General features: G+C 37.9%; 1 protein-coding gene across 2 annotated transcripts in view; it reads right to left on the bottom strand.

Annotated features, from left to right (window-relative positions):
* PARD3B (par-3 family cell polarity regulator beta) overlaps positions 1-20,959 on the bottom strand; it is a 1,140,410-nt gene that overhangs the window by 702,856 nt on the left and 416,595 nt on the right. The gene's annotated exons all lie outside the window — the stretch shown is intronic.

Raw genomic sequence — 20,959 nt, 5'->3', positions numbered from 1 at the left:
TAACTTTTCCCTTTGAATGTTCAAACTAAACAAACAAAGAAAAAAAGAATACATGAAAATAAAGCCCACTTATTTGAGAATGCCAGTTTAAAATTATATAATGACTGAGACCAAAGCAGGGTACAAGCAGCAACCAGCATTTGGTATCAATGATCCATTATTAATTGCATGGGAATATTTCACTCTCTTAACACTTTCATCAGCTTGGAAATGGAAGCATCTTCCCCCAAGAAAAGCTGAGATGATTTTGCTTCAGGTTGTCTGTGAGTAGTCTTTCTACCCTTTGAGAATTCCCTGCAGACCAATGTGCAAAAGGACTGCTGTTTTGGTCGAACAGTCAATCCACACATTTTCTACCTTTTAACTGTTTCAAGACAGGACTCATGGAATATGGTTGCTCAAGATTCTCCTTCACTAACAATGGCTATAGTCCACTGTGTTATGGCTTTCAGAGGCTCTCTGAGTTTAGTAAGTTTTTTCCTGCCATATCACTCAAGTCCTTTATCACCAAGGCAAACAATACACTGATAGCACATCCTTAGTGCCATAGAAAGTCTGTCTGGCTTATGCTGAAATTCAGTTCAGATCATTAAAATCTAACTTAACAATTTTAGATGTTTTGACCTCTGAACTTGTGGTCACCACTTTCTGTGAATCAAAATTACCTGTGTGTATAAAGTTTATCGTTAAGTGTATATCCTCTATAAGCACTGTGCCTCAGAAAGATTAGGTGTTTTTCAGTAAAGTTAGTTATTAGTGGTTTCACAACATTGAGTAAATCTCACACAAGTCTTGTTCAATTGAAAGAGAAACAAAAACTCAGAAAATATTAAGAATCCTCTATCCCAGTATTTCTCAACCTTTTATTCACAACTGTCTCCCTAAGGAGACATTTAAGACATTATAAACTGCCATCCAACAGGAAATTTTAATATACTGTGTACCTGTTTATATACTGTATGTATATCTATGTTTTATACACAAAAAACATACAGCTTATAATTTTTATTCAATGCAGTTATGAATGACTAAATTTTTTAAGTTATAAGTCTAATTAGAAAGTTTATAACATTTAACTTAGCTTTGTAACTGTATTTGTTGAACAATCTTTAATAAAACAAACATATAAATTGCAATTAAATTTAGGAACTAATTTACATAAATGCAGAAATTAATCAAATTTCTAAAAATCATCCAAAACTGTTATATTTCCAACAAAAGTAAAATTATTAAATTTTTTAATCGGTTCTTAAAATATATCTTTAGTGAACTGAGCTTTTTGTTTCCTTAAGAAAATAATTTTTAACTTAACTGGCAGCAAGATAATCATTCTGATACTGTCATCCTTTTTAACATTTGATGCAATTAATGGTGGGTTGAATAATTTTTATAAAATTAAATAATATACAGCTTACATATATATAGTTTAATAGTTATAATAGCTTATATTTATAAATTGCCTTAATTTTCAAAGTTCAAGTCACATACAAAAGCACTGAGGAACAAAATATACACCATCCACAAGTCAGCAGATAACCACTAACAAGAAGACACAAGTCACCTCTCAAGTTACAACTTTGAGATCTAACAATAGATCAAAAGCCCTCCACTTGCAGCTGCATATTTGCCCTAATTTTATAGCCCCAATCTTGTACACAATGTGTAGATTCCACAAATTCAGATGATGTTGCTCTTATGATGCCCAAGAAAACCCAACAAGAGAAATGAAACACGAGGAATAGGACTTTGCCAGATAGGTTGAACTTTCCTGGGATACAAGGCTTTGTAAAATTTAAGATATTTTTTGCTCTCCAAGAACCAATTTTTACTCACTTGAGGGCAATATCAGCCTCGCTGAGAATGTTTGCATAGCTAAGAATCATTTTATGTAATTATATGCTCTCGATGCTATAAACCAATGCTCTTCCCTTTTTTCTTCACCACCAATTCCTTCTGTCGGCATGAGCTGTGTGCAGTCCCACACCATTCATTCACTCCTCAACCAAACATAATGTGCTTTCTAGTTCTACCATTCCACTGATTCTGCCTTGGCTTTTGCTGAATACTTAGTATATATTCTGTAAATGGAGAGACCTTCTATATTTATTCACTCAACAATATCTCCTTGGTATTCTGGCTTAAGCATTCTAGTAAATTTGATAGTGTTCACCGTCCCCTACCCCATACCAGCTACCACAATACTTCTGTTCTCTGGATAATTAGTTAGTTCAGTCTTTTCTCAGTTCACTGTGGTACAATTTTTTTTTTCCCTTAAATACAGTCTGAACTTCAAGATTTCATCATTTAGTTGCTTCTTTTTGCTTATATGCTCTCCTTCTAAACAACTACAACTCTTTCTATGATTTCAATAATCTATTGAATGAAAATAACTACCAAATATCTCTCTCCTGTTCACTGCTACTTGTCCCACAGGAACATCAAATTTCACATAATCCAAACTAATTTCATCATCACACCCTACCTATACTTATGGTCTTTTCATATAAAAGGCATCATAACACGGAAACACTCTATTTCATCTAGAAACTGGGAAATATAGTTTTGTTTCTTCTTCTCTCCTTTCCCATAGCATCCCCCACCCACCATATCCAACCCAAGTGTGTAACTACAAATTTTAGTTAGCAATGCCTCTTACGTGTGTCATGTCTTTTCTAATCCCACTGAAAACTGTCCTTGCTTTGGGCCCTTATCTCTTATCTGTCCTATTTCAAGAATTTCCTATTTGATATCCCTTTGGTTTCTTCTGTAATCCTTTATCACTATTAATTTTTTTAAGTCAAATTTCAACATGACAGAATTGCCTTTAAAAACAGTTTATCCTTTCTTTTCTACTAAATCATGACCATTCCATTGGCTCCTGAGTTACTTTCCTAGTCTTATTTACGCAATAAATATCAGCCACCTCAATGAACAACGCCCCCTCCATGCCTCTGACTATTATGCTGTTTCTTCTCTGTTGAGTACCTCCTCTCTCCCTTGCTGAGTGTCAAAACATCCTCACATCAACAATCCCCTCTTCCCAAATCTGCCCAAATCCTCCCATCATACTCTGTGATTCTCTAAAATAATCTAAGAAAGATCTATTGTTTGGGATCTCCTCTAGGCTAGAAACTAGCCCATTATTCTGTAAATAGGTTTTTCTAAATGGTTAGCTACTTTCATATATTTGATGAAGTACACGATCTGAGACAGGAATATTCTTCAACATTAAAAATAACTACCTATAACTTGCTTTTTAATAGGAAAAATAATCCTCATTCTTTCATACATGGACAATGAATGAATTCTATTAAAAAATGCTGAAGGTCTAATGAACCAGCACTGATTACATAGTCTCAGGTTTGTAAAGAGATATTCATAAATGAAATAAAATTCATCAAACCTCAGGAAAGATCACCAGTTTAGCCTCAGTTATCTATTGCACATCTGCCTGACCACATTATCTTAGGGCTTAAGCATCATTTTTGCATTTCAATGTGGCATTTTATCAGATTAGTGCCCAAGATATTCCAGCTGCACTTCAAGAGACCGAGTGGACATACAGGAATATTATGCATGGCTTGCATCATTGACATTGAGCAAAAGAAATGTGATTAGCACCAAATTGCATCTGACAGGGGAATCAGAAACCTGTCAAACACGATGACATGGATCCAATGTTTAGAAGGCAAAAGGGGGAAGAAAGGAGCAGGGCAGTCTGGCATGGAGACAGCAATAAAACACAACAGCGATGATAAATTAATTCATTTACTTATGAAAAATTAGAGGCTTCCACACACAGCTCTCATTTATAATCTTGTCAATCTGGCTGAGTAAATAAAAGGCTCTACAATATTAGTTGAAAACACAAGCAAGAGAGAAAATGCAAAAATTGGATTCTTGGCCTCACTTTTAATCAAGTACAATAATTCTCTGGTATGAACCACAAGGGTTTTGAAAGGAATTTTTCATCGAAGAATATATTCTATCACCTTCTATATAGCTCCTTTTTCCCAGGCTCAAATTTATAGAGCCCTAGAACTCCAGGGCATAAGACCATCAAGTTGCACTGAGCTTTCCATCAGTCAGAAAAGGTATGTGGACAAAAGGACATACCAAAATGGTTTGCTTTTGATGACTCTAAGAAGAGGAAGTGCAAAAATCAAAGTAGAGTCTTGTGATACTTTGTTAAGTGGTTATAATCTTTACATAGTCTTATAGTGCTATAGCCTGACTCCAGGAAAATTGATTGCCAGAGGCAATATCAAGGTCACATTCAAAATTCCTTTTTATTTGCCAACTTAATAAGATGGTTCCCAATCTCAGAATAAAGACTTGGATGAACCATATATATATATGTATTTGTCTTTTCATACTCTAAACAAGTCATTACCCAGGACCCTCTAATTGTTCTTGAAACATACATTCAAAAATTGCATTCTTGTTATTATATAGGAAAAAGGAAATGCTCTTTTATGGTCCCCAAATTAATTAAATTGGGAACAAATAAAAGGCAAGGAACAGGATCTGAAGGAGAAATTCAATGTGCTTGTCTAAATGGAAGAAAATAAGTGACTGTCTGGAAGATGCAGCTAAGGAAAAAAGATTTCAGGGCACAAAAACATCACTTAAATCTCTCATTTCAAGTCTCCAAAAAATAAATAAATAAATAAATCTTCTTCTCATATACAAGGTATATTGTATAGATTACATTAAATAAGACTCAGAGGGGATTATTTATTAGATAAAAGATGAACTGTATTTAAAAGAGAGAAGGGTCATATTGATTTCATTAATAATAACTTAAAAATGAAAATATCTCAGATGCCTATTGACAGGAGATCAGGCAAGTAATTTGTAGACTATTCATTCAGTGGAATATTGCTCAACATCAAAAAGAAGCTAACTGCTATATATCCATCAATAAGTAAATTTCAAAAGCATTATGGTGAGGAAAAAAAAAAAAAGCCTTATACAAAAGAATACATACTGTATAACCTGGATTTACATGATGTCCTAAACCAGGCAAAACTAATCTAGAAAACTAGCAAGTGGCTGCTATAGGGGGGTTAGTAGAAACTGGGAAAAGGTGACTGTCAAGGATAATAATAATGCTTTTTGTCTCCATAGGCGTTTACATCATGTAGGGAGAAATATCAATAACCTCAGATATGCAGATGATACACCCTGATGGCAGAAAGTGAAGATGAACTAAAAAGCCTCTTGTTGAAAGTGAAAGAGGAGAGTGAAAAAGTTGGCTTAAAGCTCAACATTCAGAAAACTAAGATCATGGCATCTGGCCCCATCACTTCATGGGAAATAGACGGGGATACAGTGGAAACAGTGTCAGACTTTATTTTCTTGGGCTCCAAAATCACTCCAGATGGTGATTGCTTCCATGAAATTAAAAGACACTCCTTGGGGGGAGGAGCCAAGATGGCGGAGGAATAGGACGGGGAGTCCACTTTCTCCCCTACAAATTCATCGAAAGAACATTTGAACGCTGAGCAAATTTCACAAAACAACTTCTGATCACTAGCAGAGGACATCAGGCGCCCAGAAAATCAGCCTATTGTCTTCGAAGGGAGGTAGGACAAAATATAAAAGATAAAAAGGGAGACAAAAGAGCTACGCACAGAGACCCGTCCCAGGAAGGGAGTCTGAATAGAGGAAGTTTCCAATCACCAGGAAACTCTCGCACTGGCGGGACTGGGGGAAGTTTTCGGCAATCTAACTGGGAGGAAAAACTAAATAAGGCCCACAGATTACGTGCCTAAAAGCAACTCCCAGCAGAAAAGTACCCCAGACGCCTGCACCCACCAGCAACAAGCGGGGGCGGAATGGAGAGGAGCGGGTGGCATTGCTTAGGGTAAGGACCGGCCCGAAGACCCTGAGAGCAATCGGAGGGAGCTGTGGGATAGCAAGGGACAAAATTAACCGGCCGGAACACACTGCCAGTGGTTCGCGAAACAAAGTGACTGAGAAACTCCAGAGAAGAGCCGGCCCATCCCCGCTGGAGGTAGGAGGCGGGGGGAGGAGAAAGGGGCAAACTCAGCCCCTGAGAAGCCACCCCCTCCCACACTGCAAACAGGCCCCCTGTTCCTATCTAAAGACTTCCTGAGACCCGACTGGCGGCGCGCGATAGGGCCGCGGAGGGAAAAAGCGCGCCGTACCCGGGGAGTGTGCGCCCAAGCCTCTGGCTGCCTGGGCCGCTAGACGTGGAGGGAATAGGTGCGCTGCACCCCCGGGAGAGTACGCCCAAGCCTCTGGCTGCCTGAACCGCTCAGGCCGGGGAAGGCACAAAACGCAGGCGCAACCGAATCCGCGCTTTTGTGGAGTACCCAAAAACTGGAACCGCACTCAACGCAGGACCCGCTCCATATAGAGCAGCCGGGAGCCTGAGCAGTGTAGACGGGGAAAGCACTGACACCCGTGAGCGAGGCAAACCCAGTGCGGCCGGAACACAGTGAGTGCTATCCACACAGAGCGGTATCTGTCTGCAGCACCCCGACCTCCCCGTAGCAGGACTGAACTGAACTAGAGAACCTAAATAAGAGATCACCTCCGCCGCCTGTGTCAGGGCCGAAATTAGACACCAAAGAGACGGCAAACAGAAGCCAAATAAACAAAGGGAACCGCTTCAGAAAGGACCAGTGCAACACATTAAAATCCCTGAAGGTAACACTGACTACACCGGAAGGGGCCTACAGATATCGAGAAGTGTAAGCTGGAAAGAGGAGCTATCTGAAATTGAACTAAACCTACACTGACCGCAACAACTCCAGAGAAATTCCTAGATATATATGTATATATATATTTTTTAATTTAAAAAAAAAAATTTTTCTTTCCTTTTTTTAATTTTTTCTCTTTTATTTTCTTTTAAGATTCCTATTACTCCCCCATTACTCCTCAACTTTCATTTTCATATAGTTTTACGATTTTTTTAATTAGGGAAAAAAATTTTTTTTTCTTTTTTTTTTCTTTTTCTTGCTTTTCTCTCCTATTTCCTTTTAAAGTCCTCTAATACTCCTCTATTATTCCTTAATTTTCATTTTCATTTCACTATAACTTTGCCAAAAAAAAAAAAAAAGAGAGACAGAGAAACCCTATTTTTAAACCGAACTTCATATACATTTTTAAATTTTCTGTGTTTTTGTTTTTGTTTTTAAATACTGTATTTCTTTTTTTTTTTTCCCCATTTATTTTTATTAGTTGGAGGCTAATTACTTTACATCATTACAGTAGTTTTTGTTATATATTGAAATGAATTAGCCATGGATTTACATGTATTCCCCATCCCAGTCCCCCCTCCCACCTCCCTCTCCACCTGATCCCTCTGAGTCTTCCCAGTGCACCAGGCCCCAGCACTTGTCTCATGCACCCAACCTGGGCTGGTGATCTGTTTCACCCTAGATAATATACATGTTTCAATGCTGTTCTCTTGAAACATCCCACCCTCGCCTTCTCCCAGAGTCCACAAGTCTGTTCTATACATCTGAGTCTCTTCTTCTGTTTTGCATATAGGGTTATCATTACCATCTTTCTAAAGTCCATATATATGTGTTAGTATACTGTAATGGTCTTTATCTTTCTGGCTTACTTCGCTCTGTATAATGGGCTCCAGTTTCATCCATCTCATTAGAACTGATTCAAATGAATTCTTTTTAATGGCTGAGTAATAATCCATGGTGTATATGAATGCAAATTAGTACAGCCGCTATGGAAAACAGTGTGGAGATTTCTTAAAAAGCTGGAAATAGAAATGCCATATGACCCAGCAATCCCACTTCTGGGCATATACACCAAGGAAACCAGATCTGAAAGAGACACATGCACCCCAATGTTCATCGCAGCACTGTTTATAATAGCCAGGACATGGAAGCAACCCAGATGCCCATCAGCAGACGAATGGACGAGGAAGCTGTGGTACATATAAATATTGTATTTCAAAGAGTCTAACATCTACACTAGATTTTTCATCTTTGTTTTTCAGTATGTGATATAAATTTTGGACATTTAAGAATCCAATATTCAGTTCCCATTTCTATTCAGGAGTGTGGTGATTACTCTCCCACTTTTGACTCTCTGTGTTCTACCTCAGAACACCTCTATTTCCTCCTTTCCCCTTCTCTTCCCAATCCAATTCTGTGAATCTTTGTGGGTGTCTGGACTACGGAGAACATTTTGGGAACAGATAACTGCGTAGATCTCTCTCTCTTCTCTTGAGTCCTATTTTTCTCCTGCTGCTCACCTCTATCTCCTTCCTCCCTCTCATATTCTTCATGTAACTCTGTGAACCTCTCTGGTTGTCTCTCACAGTGGAGAATCTTTTCACCATTAACCTAGAAGTTTTATTATCAGTGCTGTACAGTTGGAGAAGTCTTGAGACTATTGGAAGAATAAAACTGAAATCCAGAGGCAGGAGACTTAAGCCCGAAACCTGAGAAAACCAGAAAACTCCTGACTACATGGAACATTAAGGAATAAGAGACCATCCAAAAGCCTCCATACCTACACCAAAACCAACCACCACCCAAGAGCGAATAAGCTCCAGTACAAGATATACCATGCAAATTCTTTAGTAACGCAGGAACATAGACCTGAGTGTCAACATATGGGCTGTCCAAAGTCACACCTAACACATAGACCCATCGCAAAACTCATTACTGGACACTCCATTGCACTCCAGAGAGAAGAAATCCAATTCCACGCACCAGAACGCTGACACAAGCTTCCCTAACAAGGAAACCTTGACAAAACAATCGTCCAACCCCACCCACTGGATGAAACCTCCACAATAAAAAGGAACCACACACCACAAGAATACAGAAAGCCCACTCCAGACACAGCAACCTAAACAAGATGAAAAGGCAGAGAAATACCCAACAGGTAAAGGAACATGAAAAAAGCCCACCAAGTCAAACAAAAGAGGAGGACATAGGGAATCTACCTGAAAAAGAATTTAGAATAATGATAATAAAAATGATCCAAAATCTTGAAAACAAAATGGAGTTACGGATAAATAGCCTGGAGACGAAGATTGAGAAGATGCAAGAAATGTTTAACAAGGACCTAGAAGAAATAAAAAAAAGTCAATTAAAAATTAATAATGAAATAAATGAGATCAAAAACACTCTGGAGGGAACCATGAGTAGAATAACAGAGACAGAAGATAGGATAAGTGAGTTAGAAGATAAAATGGTGGAACTAAATGAAGCAGAGAGGAAAAAAGAAAAAAGAATCAAAAGAAATGAGGACAACCTCAGGGACCTCTGGGACAATGTGAAACGCCCCAACATTCGAATCATAGGAGTCCCAGAAGAAGAAGACAAAAAGAAAGGCCATGAGAAAATACTCGAGGAGATAATAGCTGAAAACTTCCCTAAAATGGGGAAGGAAATAGCCACCCAAGTCCAAGAAACCCAGAGTCCCAAACAGGATAAACCCAAGGCGAAACACCCCAAGACACATATTAATCCAATTAACAAAGATCAAACACAAAGAACAAATATTAAAAGCAGCAAGGGAGAAACAACAAATAACACACAAAGGGATTCCCATAAGGATAACAGCTGATCTATCAATAGAAACCCTTCAGGCCAGAAGGGAATGGCAGGACATACTTAAAGTAATGAAAGAGAATAACCTACAACCTAGATTACTGTACCCAGCAAGGATCTCATTCAGATATGAAGGAGAACTCAAAAGCTTTACAGACAAGCAAAAGCTGAGAGAATTCAGCACCACCAAACCAGCTCTTCAACAAATACTAAAGGATCTTCTCTAGATAGGAAACACAGAAAGGTTGTATAAACGTGAACCCCAAACAACAAAATAAATGGCAACGGGACCATACCTATCAACAATTACCTTAAATGTAAATGGGTTGAATGCCCCAACCAAAAGACAAAGGCTGGCTGAATGGATACAAAAGCAAGACCCCTATATATGCTGTCTACAAGAGACCCACCTCAAAACAAGGGACACATACGGACTAAAAGTGAAGGGCTGGAAAAAAATATTCCACGCAAACGGAAACCAAAAGAAAGCAGGAGTCACAATACTCATATCAGATAAAATAGACTTTCAAATAAAGGCTGTGAAAAGAGACAAAGATGGACACTACACAAAGATCAAAGAGTCAATCCAAGAAGAAGATATAACAATTATAAATATATAGGCACCCAACATAGGAGCACCGCAATATGTAAGGCAAACGCTAACGAGTATGAAAGAGGAAATTAATAGTAACACAATAATAGTAGGAGACTTTAATACCCCACTCACAACTATGGATAGATCAACTAAACAGAAAATTAACAAGGAAACACAAACTTTAAAGGACACAATGGACCAGCTAGACCTAATTGACATCTGTAGGACGTTTCACCCCAAAACAATCAACTTCACCTTTTTCTCGAGTGCACACGGAACCTTCTCCAGAACAGATCACATCCTGAGCCATAAATCTAGTCTTGGTAAATTCAAAAAAACTGAAATCATTCCAGTCATCTTTTCTGACCACAGTGCAGTAAGATTAGATCTCAATTACAGGAAAAAATTATTAAAAATTCAAACATATGGAGGCTAAACAACACGCTTCTGAATAACCAACAAATCATAGAAGAACTCAAAAAAGAAATCAAAATATGCATAGAAATGAATGAAAATGAAAACACAACAACTCAAAACCTATGGGACACTGTAAAAGCAGTGCTAAGGGGAAGATTCATAGCATTACAGGCCTACCTCAAGAAACAAGAAAAAAGTCAAATAAATAACCTAACTCTACACCTAAAGCAACTAGAGAAGGAAGAAATGAAGAACCCCAGGGTTAGTAGAAGGAAAGAAATCTTAAAAATTAAGGCAGAAATAAATGCAAAAGAAACTAAAGAGACCATAGCAAAAGTCAACAAAGCTAAAAGCTGGTTTTTTGAAAAAATAAACAAAATTGACAAACTGTTAGCAAGACTCATTAAGAAACAAAGAGAGAAGAACCAAATTAACAAAATTAGAAATGAAAATGGAGAGATCACAACAGACAACACTGAAATACAAAGGATCATAAGAGACTACTACCAGCAGCTCTATGCCAATAAAATGGACAACTTGGAAGAAATGGACAAGTTCTTAGAGAAGTATAACTTTCCAAAACTGAACCAGGAAGAAATAGAAGATCTTAAGAAACCCAGCAAGGAAATCGAAACTGTAATCAGAAATCTTCCAGCAAACAAAAGCCCAGGACCAGATGGCTTCACAGCTGAATTCTAACAAAAATTTAGAGAAGAGCTAACACCTATCTTACTCAAACTCTTCCAGAAAATTGCAGAAGAAGGTAAACTTCCAAACTCATTCTATGAGGCCACCATCACCCTAATTCCAAAACCAGACAAAGATGCCACAAAAAAAGAAAACTACAGGCCAATATCACTGATGAACATAGATGCAAAAATCCTTAACAAAATTCTAGAAAACAGAATCCAACAACATATTAAAAAAATCATACACCATGATCAAGTGGGCTTTATCCCAGGAATGCAAGGATTCTTTAATATCCACAAATCAATCAATGTAATACACCACATTAACAAATTGAAAGATAAAAACCATATGATTATCTCAATAGATGCAGAGAAAGCTTTTGACAAAATTCAACACCCATTTATGATTAAAACTCTCCAGAAAGCAGGAATAGAAGGAATATACCTCAACATAATAAAAGCTATATATGACAAACCCACAGCAAGCATCACCCTCAATGGTGAAAAATTGAAAGCACTTCCCCTAAAATCAGGAACAAGACAAGGGTGCCCACTCTCACCACTCCTATTCAACATAGTTTTGGAAGTGTTGGGCACAGCAATCAGGGCAGAAAAAGAAGTAAAAGGAATCCAGATAGGAAAAGAAGAAGTGAAACTCTCTCTGTTTGCAGATGACATGATCCTCTACATAGAAAACCCTAAAGACTCTACCAGAAAATTACTAGAGCTAATCAATGAATACAGTAAAGTTGCAGGATATAAAATTAACACACAGAAATCCCTTGCATTCCTATACACTAACAATGAGAAAACAGAAAGAGAAATTAAGGAAACAATACCATTCACCATTGCAACAAAAGGAATAAAATACTTAGGAGTATATCTACCTAAAGAAACAAAAGACCTATACATAGAAAACTATAAAACACTAATGAAAGAAATCAAAGAGGACACAAACAGATGGAGAAATATACCGTGTTCATGGATTGGAAGAATCAATATTGTCAAAAAGGCTATTCTACCCAAAGCAATCTATAGATTCAATGCAATCCCTATCAAGCTACCAATGGTATTTTTCACAGAACTAGAACAAATAATTTCTCAATTTGTATGGAAATACAAAATACCTTGAATAGCCAAAGTAATCTTGAGAGAGAAGAATGGAACTGGAGGAATCAACCTGCCTGACTTCAGGCTCTACTACAAAGCCACAGTCATCAAGACAGTATGGTACTGGCACAAAGACAGAAATATAGATCAATGGAACAGAATAGAAAGGCCAGAGATAAATCCATGAACCTATGGACACCTTATCTTCGACAAAGGAGGCAACGATATACAATGGAAAAAAGACAACCTCTTTAACAAGTGGTGCTGGGAAAACTGGTCAACCACTTGTAAAAGAATGAAACTAGAACACTTTCTAACACCACACACAAAAATAAACTCAAAATGGATTAAAGATCTAAATGTAAGACCAGAAACTATAAAACTCCTAGAGGAGAACATAGGCAAAACACTCTCCGACATAAATCACAGCAGGATCCTCTATGACCCACCTTCCAGAATATTGGAAATAAAAGCAAAAATAAACAAATGGGACCTAATGAAACTTAAAAGCTTTTGCACAACAAAGGAAACAATAAGCAAGGTGAAAAGACAGCCCTCAGATTGGGAGAAACTAATAGCAAACAAAGCAACAGACAAAGGATTAATCTCAAAAAGACACAAGCAACTCCTCCAGCTCAACTCCAGAAAAATAAATGACCCAATCAAAAAATGGGCCAAAGAACTAAACAGACATTTCTCCAAGGAAGACATACAGATGGCTAACAAACACATGAAAAGATGCTCAACATCACTCATTATCAGAGAAATGCAAATCAAAACCACAATTAGGTACCATTACACGCCAGTCAGGATGGCTGCTATCCAAAAGTCTACAAGCAATAAATGCTGGAGAGAGGGTGTGGAGAAAAGGGAACCCTCTTACACTGTTTGGTGGAAATGAAAATTAGTACAGCCGCTATGGAAAACAGTGTGGAGATTTCTTAAAAAACTGGAAATAGAACTGCCATATGACCCAGCAATCCGACTTCTGGGCATACACACCGAGGAAACCAGATCTGAAAGAGACACGTGCACCCCAATGTTCATTGCAGCACTGTTTATAATAGCCAGGACATGGAAGCAACCTAGATGCCCATCAGCAGACGAATGGATGAGGAAGCTGTGGTACATATACACCATGGAATATTACTCAGCCATTAAAAAGAATTCATTTGAATCAGTTCTAATGAGATGGATGAAACTGGAAACCATTATACAGAGCGAAGTAAGCCAGAAAGATAAAGACCATTACAGTATACTAACACATATATATGGACTTTAGAAAGATGGTAATGATAACCCTATATGCAAAACAGAAAAAGAGACTCAGATGTATAGAACAGACTTGTGGACTCTGGGAGAAGGCGAGGGTGGGATGTTTCAAGAACAGCATTGAAACATGTATATTATCTAGGGTGAAACAGATCACCAGCCCAGGTTGGATGCATGAGACAAGTGCTGGGGCCTGGTGCACTGGGAAGACCCAGAGGAATCGGGTGGAGAGGGAGGTGGGAGGGGGGACCAGGATGGGGAATACATGTAAATCCATGGCTAATTCATTTCAATGTATGACAAAAACCCCTGCAATGATATAAAGTAATTAGCCTCCAACTAATAAAAATAAATGGAAAAAAAAAAAAGAAGACACTCCTTGGAAGGAAAGTTATGACCAACCTAGATAGCATATTTAAAAGCAGAGACATTACTTTGCCAACAAAAGTAAAGAAGAGTTGACTCATTTCAAAAGACCCTGATGCTGGGAGGGATTTGGGGCAGGAGGAGAAGGGGACGATAGAGGATGAGATAGCTGGATGGCATCACTGACTCGATGGACATGGGTTTGAGTAAACTCTGCGAGTTGGTGCTAGACAGGGAGGCCTCGTGTGCTGCGTGCGATTCATGGGGTTGCAGAGTCGGACACAACTGAGCGACTGAACTGAACTGAACTGAGTTATATATATTTTGCCAAAACCCATGAAATGATGCACTTAGGGTTTGAGCACTGCATTGTATGTAACTTTTACTTTGAAAAGATCCATACACAATAATGAACTCTAGTTAATGATATGAATGTGAAAGTTATAGGGGTAACATGCATGCATATCTGTAATTACTGAGAAATGCATCAAAAATAAGATGGACTGAAGAATGGAGAGGAACATATAATGCATGTGTTTACAAATAAGAGGCAAAGCAAATGGGGTAGAATGTTAACTGTAAACCCTAACTGTTGTGTCCATGGGTCTTCACTGTAAAATTTTTTTTCAAATTTTGTATTTTAAAATTAAAAAAAAAAGTGTAGGGAAAAATGGTGTGTGAAGGATTGGGGAAGTAATGAGCACTAACTAGTTTTACTAGTATGGCTCAAAGATGGGGGGTATGGTGCAAAGACAGGGGGAAATCTCAAGGATTATAAAGCAAGAAAAAGTCAAAAGCATGGAGCTAGTACCGTGAAGTCTTTGGCTTTAGGACGATCTAGCAATGGCTAGACACCCTTCATAGTGGGACAGAGGATGAAACCAGGAAAAACAGAAAAATCACAGAGTCCTTCAGAAAGAACAAATGACATGTCAGATCTTTAAAAACTGTAGTATTTTCCTATAACTTCTGCAAGTTTTATATCTCAGCAAAAAAGCAACAGAGAGTAATTTCTACATGAAGTTTCAAAGCAAGTCTAGCAAAGAAATTTCTCCCTTAGGAAAGGACAGTATGAAGCATTGTGATGTTTAAAAAATGAATTATCTGTTTGTAGTGTTTAAAATCCAACAGCTTTCATCTTACATTAAGAATGTTCTCAAAGGAGAAATTTGAAGGTACATATATTACATTTTCTTATACCCATTTAAGTAACAATTTATCTCCTTGATTTAACTTGATTCCACAAAACCTTTCGAAGTCAAAGTGAAAGTCATTCAGTTGTGCCTGACTCTGCAACCCCATAGACAATATAGTCCATGGAATTCTCTAGGCCAGAATACTGGAGTAGATAGCCATTCTCGTCTCCAGGGGATCTTCCCAACCCAGTGATCGAACCCAGGTCTCCCACATAGCAGGTGGGTTCTTTACCAGATAAGCCACAAGGGAAGCCCAAGAACACTGGAGTGGGTAGCCTATCCCTTCTCCAGTGGATCTTCCCAACTCAGAAATTGAACTGCAGTCTTCTGTATTGCAAGCAGATTCTTTACCAACTGAGCTATCAGGGGAGCCCCTTGAAGTCAAAATGTCCATCAAATCTTAATAAAATGGATCAGGCTATTCATGTGATGCTATATACTCTTCTTAACTTTGTAATCTTTAATTGTTTAAACCAATAATGCAAGCTCTTGTAAACAAATTTAAGAAAAAACTTTTCACTATTCCAAAGTGTACATTCTAATACTTAACAGGACTAAAATCATGAAAATACAATAATTTGTAGTATTACTATTGCCAAGGTTCACTGTTAAAGACAAAAATAATATCTTACACTAGTCAGTATCCATGAATCATAATAGTCATCAAAAGTAGCCTTTCAGAACCTAAAACAATTAACTTCTATTTGAACAACAAATGAAATGCCTTGAGTAAAAGGAAAATATATTTAATTGTCTACATTATACCCTTTTGACCTAAATGAGAAACAAAATTATACAATTTTGTATTCTATCCCTAGACTATAAAAAAATAGAACTCTCAAAACTACATCACATTATTCACTTCTACTCCAAATTTCACACTTCTGACAGTTTTCACCAAATCCATAATTCACAGACACACACGCCCGGTAAGTCAACTCATCCTTCCAAATGCCCTGTCCTTAGCTTTTATTTCTCTCACTTAAACAATAAGTCTAGCCATACTGGCTAACCAGAATGAAAGCCAGTGTTGTATCTTCCCTGAATTACAGGCTTGCTGACTGCTCCTTCCTCCTGTACTACCCAGCCTCTACTCCCCAACACATTCAGATCATGTCCTTCTTCAGCTCAAAAGATTTTGCTGGATTCTTCAAATGCCAAGAACAAAAGCCAAGTTCTTAGAGCAACTTACAAGGCCATGTTGAGTCCACCCACTCACCAAGCACGGACTAGCTCCCAGGCTTCAAACACCACCCTGTTAAGAGAATTTCCCTGATGACCCTATGTTCAGCTGCCCTCCCCTGGCTTTCCCTACATTCTCTCCCAACTCTGTTTCTCCAAAACACTTAGCAACCTATGACATGCTATGCATTTACTTACTTCTTATTTTAGAGAGAACTCTCCTCGCTGAAACTAGAGAACAGGGATTTTTAACCATTTTATTCATTGCACTGCGTATCCTCTACCTAGAAAGATACTTGAAACCTTGTTGGCACTCACTAAGTATTTGTCAGATAAAAAATGGACTGTTTCACATGCTAACAGTTCAGAAAGTATCATGATTCCTGCCCACATTTGAAAAGGACTGTTTATGTAAATGATCAAAAATTAGCATTAGTTAGGAATATGTGATATACTTGCTCATTAAGAGAACTCTATGAACAAGTGGAGAGATAAATCAGTTCTAATCAGTTTCCTCACATGGAATATTTATTACCAAAAATATCTACATTGTTAGATACAAAATGTTTTCTAATTTAGCTTTTCTTACAAATCAACTCTTATGGATCAGTTATCACTTAAAATGCAATTGCACTGATGGAAAAATGTGAATTTTAATAAATCCTCAAAGCACTTTAAATCCAATATGCTATGCAATATAAACTGAACCACTGTTACATTACTTTAACAATGCTTTGGGTTAATCAAGGAAATTTTAAAATATTACATGTCTTCAGAGAATATCTTTAATAATTGTATGAATGAAACATAAGAAATGCTACATACAGTTAAGAATTGGTGCAAAGTTTAATCTAAAATGGCCTATAAAGTTCAAAATAACCATATGTATATTTTTAATAAAAGTGACAGTGAGTGAAATAATGGTTTGTTTCACAAGTCCATAAAACAGTCTTATATCTGAATGAAAGCATTTTTGCATGAATAATGAAAAGTGAGTAGTTATATACCACCTGACCCTAATTTTTTTATCCTGGAAAATAACTGTTAAAGGGTTTAACAGTCATTTGCAACAGTGATATGTGCCAATATGCACAGTGATTACAGAGTACTTTAAAGCACCCTACTCCCCTTTCACTGAAGCCAACTATAAATTATGACCAGGGCAGTTACAGAACTTGGAATCAACCATGCAAAACTATCAAGAACCTATTATAAGTCCACTACTCAACCTTCCAGCAGTAAATTCACAACCACAAACCACAAATGAATTTTTAATTATTCCATATTTGATTTTTACAATGCTTTGGGACAAGCAATTATGAAAGGCACTTTATTTGTCTGGTGTCATTAATATGCATCAGTGACAATGAAGCCACAGAAAAACTGAGTGAACAGGGTATCTTGAGTATTAATTAATTATGACTTGCCAATCTTGGAAGATGAAGTTTTATGAAAGTCCCCAAATATTGTTATCACTATTTCAGACTATGACGGCACATTAACTTCTAAGAACATTAAGCTCTCTTAAAAAGCTTCATGCATATTATCTAGGGTGAAACAGATCACCAGCCCAGGTTGGATGCATGAGACAAGTGCTCGGGCCTGGTGTACCGGGAAGACCCAGAGGGATCGGGTGGAGAGGGAGGTGGGAGGGGGGATTGGGATGGGGAATACATGTAAATCCATGGCTGATTCATGTCAATGTATGACAAAAACCACTACAATATTGTGAAGTAATTAGCCTCCAACTAATAAAAAAATAAATGGGAAAAAAAAAGTATAAAAAAAAACAAAAAAAATTTCTTTGGAAGTTAAAAAAAAAAAAGCTTCTGTTTACTTGTTCATTTAAGTTCATTCGCTCAGTTGTGTCCAACTCTTTGCAACCCCATGGAATATAGTATGCCAGGCTTTCCTGTCCATCACCACCTCCCGGAGCTTGTTCAAACTCATGTCCATTGAGTCGGTGATGCCATTCAACCATTTCATCCTCTGTTGTCCCCTTCTCCTCCTGCCTTCAATCTTTCCCAGCATCACGGTCTTCTACATATGAGTCCGTTCTTCGTGCCAGGAGGCCAAAATATTGGAGTTTCAGCTTCAACATCAGTCCCTCCAATAAACACCCAGGACTTATCTCCTTTAGGATGGACTGGTTGGATCTCCTCGCAGTCCAAGGGACGCTCAAGAGTCTTCTACAACATCACGGTTCAAAAGCATCAATTCTTTGGGGTGCAGTTTCCTTTATAGTCCAAGTCTCATATCCATACATGACTAATGGAAGAACCATAACTTTGACTAGATGGACTTTTGTTGGCAAAGTAATGTCTCTGCTTTTTAATATGCTATCTAGGTTGGTCATAGCTTTTCTTCCAAGGAGGAAGCATCTTTTAATTTCATGACTGAAGTAACCACCTGCAGTGATAGTCTCTCACTGTTTTCATTGTTTCCCCATCTATTTGCCATGAAGTGATGGGACCAGATGCCATGATCTTAGTTTTTTGAATGTTGAGTTTTAAGCCAACTATTTCACTCTCCTCTTTCACTTTCATCAAGAGGCTCTTTGGTTTTTCTTCACTCTCTGTCATAAGGGTGGTGTCATCTGCATATCTGAGGTTTACCTGAAGGTTTTTTCAGACTCAAAGTTGAGTTTTAGTTTATTGAACTGAACTTCAGTGGCATTTTTCTACACGTAACCCTGAAAATGTTATATATATCACTACATATTCTACAGAATTATAACTAAAATTCTATGGCAAAATGACTATTAAAATATCCTTAACTCAAATTTTTCTTTAGGTGATGCATAACAACTTTCAGCATTATAATTATTACCAATTATTACCAAAGAAACAATAGAAATTACTCAAAAACTTAGAATGAAATACAGCTTCATTTTGGGGAAGACCTCTCCAGAGAGAGGACTTTTCTAAAATTAAAATTAAATTTTATTAATTAGATAGTTTATTAAGTGTAGAATGGACCTTTAGATGAAATAAAAAGAAAGTACCATAATTTAACTTGGAGAAAACAGTGGCTGAGAGAAAGGAACTAAAAAAATATATGCTCACATAGGGATATTTAAAAGGAATTATCTAACAATATTCACTATTTTCATTAAAGAAATGTTTTCCAGATGTGACGAGTGTTTCCCCAGGCCATCCACTGAAAGGTACAGTAAGGATACAGATTAATAGCTGGACAATTGTCTCAGTACCTCAGCCCTCCAATCCATCCAGGAGCCCTGAATAGGTCAGAGAAGTGTGGTAGGGGGCATTTCAGTGCTGCCTCTCCATGATCTGTTTTCATGGGTTTGGTATCTCTCCCTGGCTGACTGCCTGGTACAACTTCTGAGACTTCCAACCCAGACCGACGACTCCCCCTCAAAGGCCTCCTAGGCTGTGGGTGAGAGCCCAGAGCTAGCCTGAAGCCGTGGGTCAGGCATGCAGGAGCCTCTCCCCGGGAACTCACATGCCGTCTCTGCCCCTGGGCACCACACACCATTGCTGGAGGTTCTTTCCCCGCCCAACTCTCTGCCCTCACACTTCCCTCAGTTTCTCTCCACACCGCTGCTCCTAACCTGGGCACCACCATGTCATGCTTCCTGCTTTTTAGGCTGGATTGGAGGTGTCCATTGGTGGTTCCTTTCTGACTCTAGAGCAATTCCTACATGATAAACCACTCCCTCTTTTGCAGGAAGCAGTTCACATCTACTGCTTGTCATTGGTGGTCACTTTCATTTCCAAACTCTCCAATTTTCATCAGCAGGCTAACTTATTTCATTTCCTTCCCTCCTTCGGTTCTTTTCTTCTTCTTCTCCTTCCTGCTCTAGCTGTCATTACACAAGAAGAAAGGAGTTGAACTGATTACTGGAGGAACTTCAGGTACATTTACGAAAATATATGGCTTCTGACTTTTTAATTCTCACCACCAAACCCTTACTGAAGGCTTACTGCATGCACAAGATACTGTTAAACCAAAGGTCTTTGAACTTTCTCGGTTCATGGAGCCTTTAGTGCCTCACTAATTTTTTTCATGGTGACTTCAGGCTAAGTGAAATGTCTGACAATTCAGTTGATTAAGTAGCAAAGTCCAAAGAATTTAATTATCCATATCCTAAAAACAAAAACAAAACCCAGTAGCCATTTGAGAAAATGCATGTAAAATGAAGAAAATATTTAATTTTTAAACATAATTACTAACATGGGATGCATATGTCTACTGCACACTTCACAGCTTAAATTCTTAAATCAGACACCAACTCCCTCAATTTCCTATCCCACAATGATAGTCACATGGTACTTTTGAATCAGAGAAACTAAACTACCTTGGATTAGTAGTTCATGTGGTATTTCACAGAAGTTTAAAATATGCAGTGCCTCCGTGAGTTTTCTATAGCACCCTCTGGGTACTCATGGTTTGAGTACTATGAGAAGTGTGTCTAAGCACTTTTGCATTATCTCATAATCCTCTCATGGTCATATAAAGTCAGCACTATCATCATCAGAAGAAATTAAAGCAATGTTACATTGCTCATAAATGGTGTGGCTAGATTCAGTTCCAGAGAGTTTGATTCTG

Source organism: Odocoileus virginianus, chromosome 30, assembly GCF_023699985.2.
Source record: "Odocoileus virginianus isolate 20LAN1187 ecotype Illinois chromosome 30, Ovbor_1.2, whole genome shotgun sequence".
Taxonomy (NCBI): Eukaryota; Metazoa; Chordata; class Mammalia; order Artiodactyla; family Cervidae; genus Odocoileus; species Odocoileus virginianus.
This window is presented reverse-complemented; position numbering and strand designations above follow the sequence as displayed.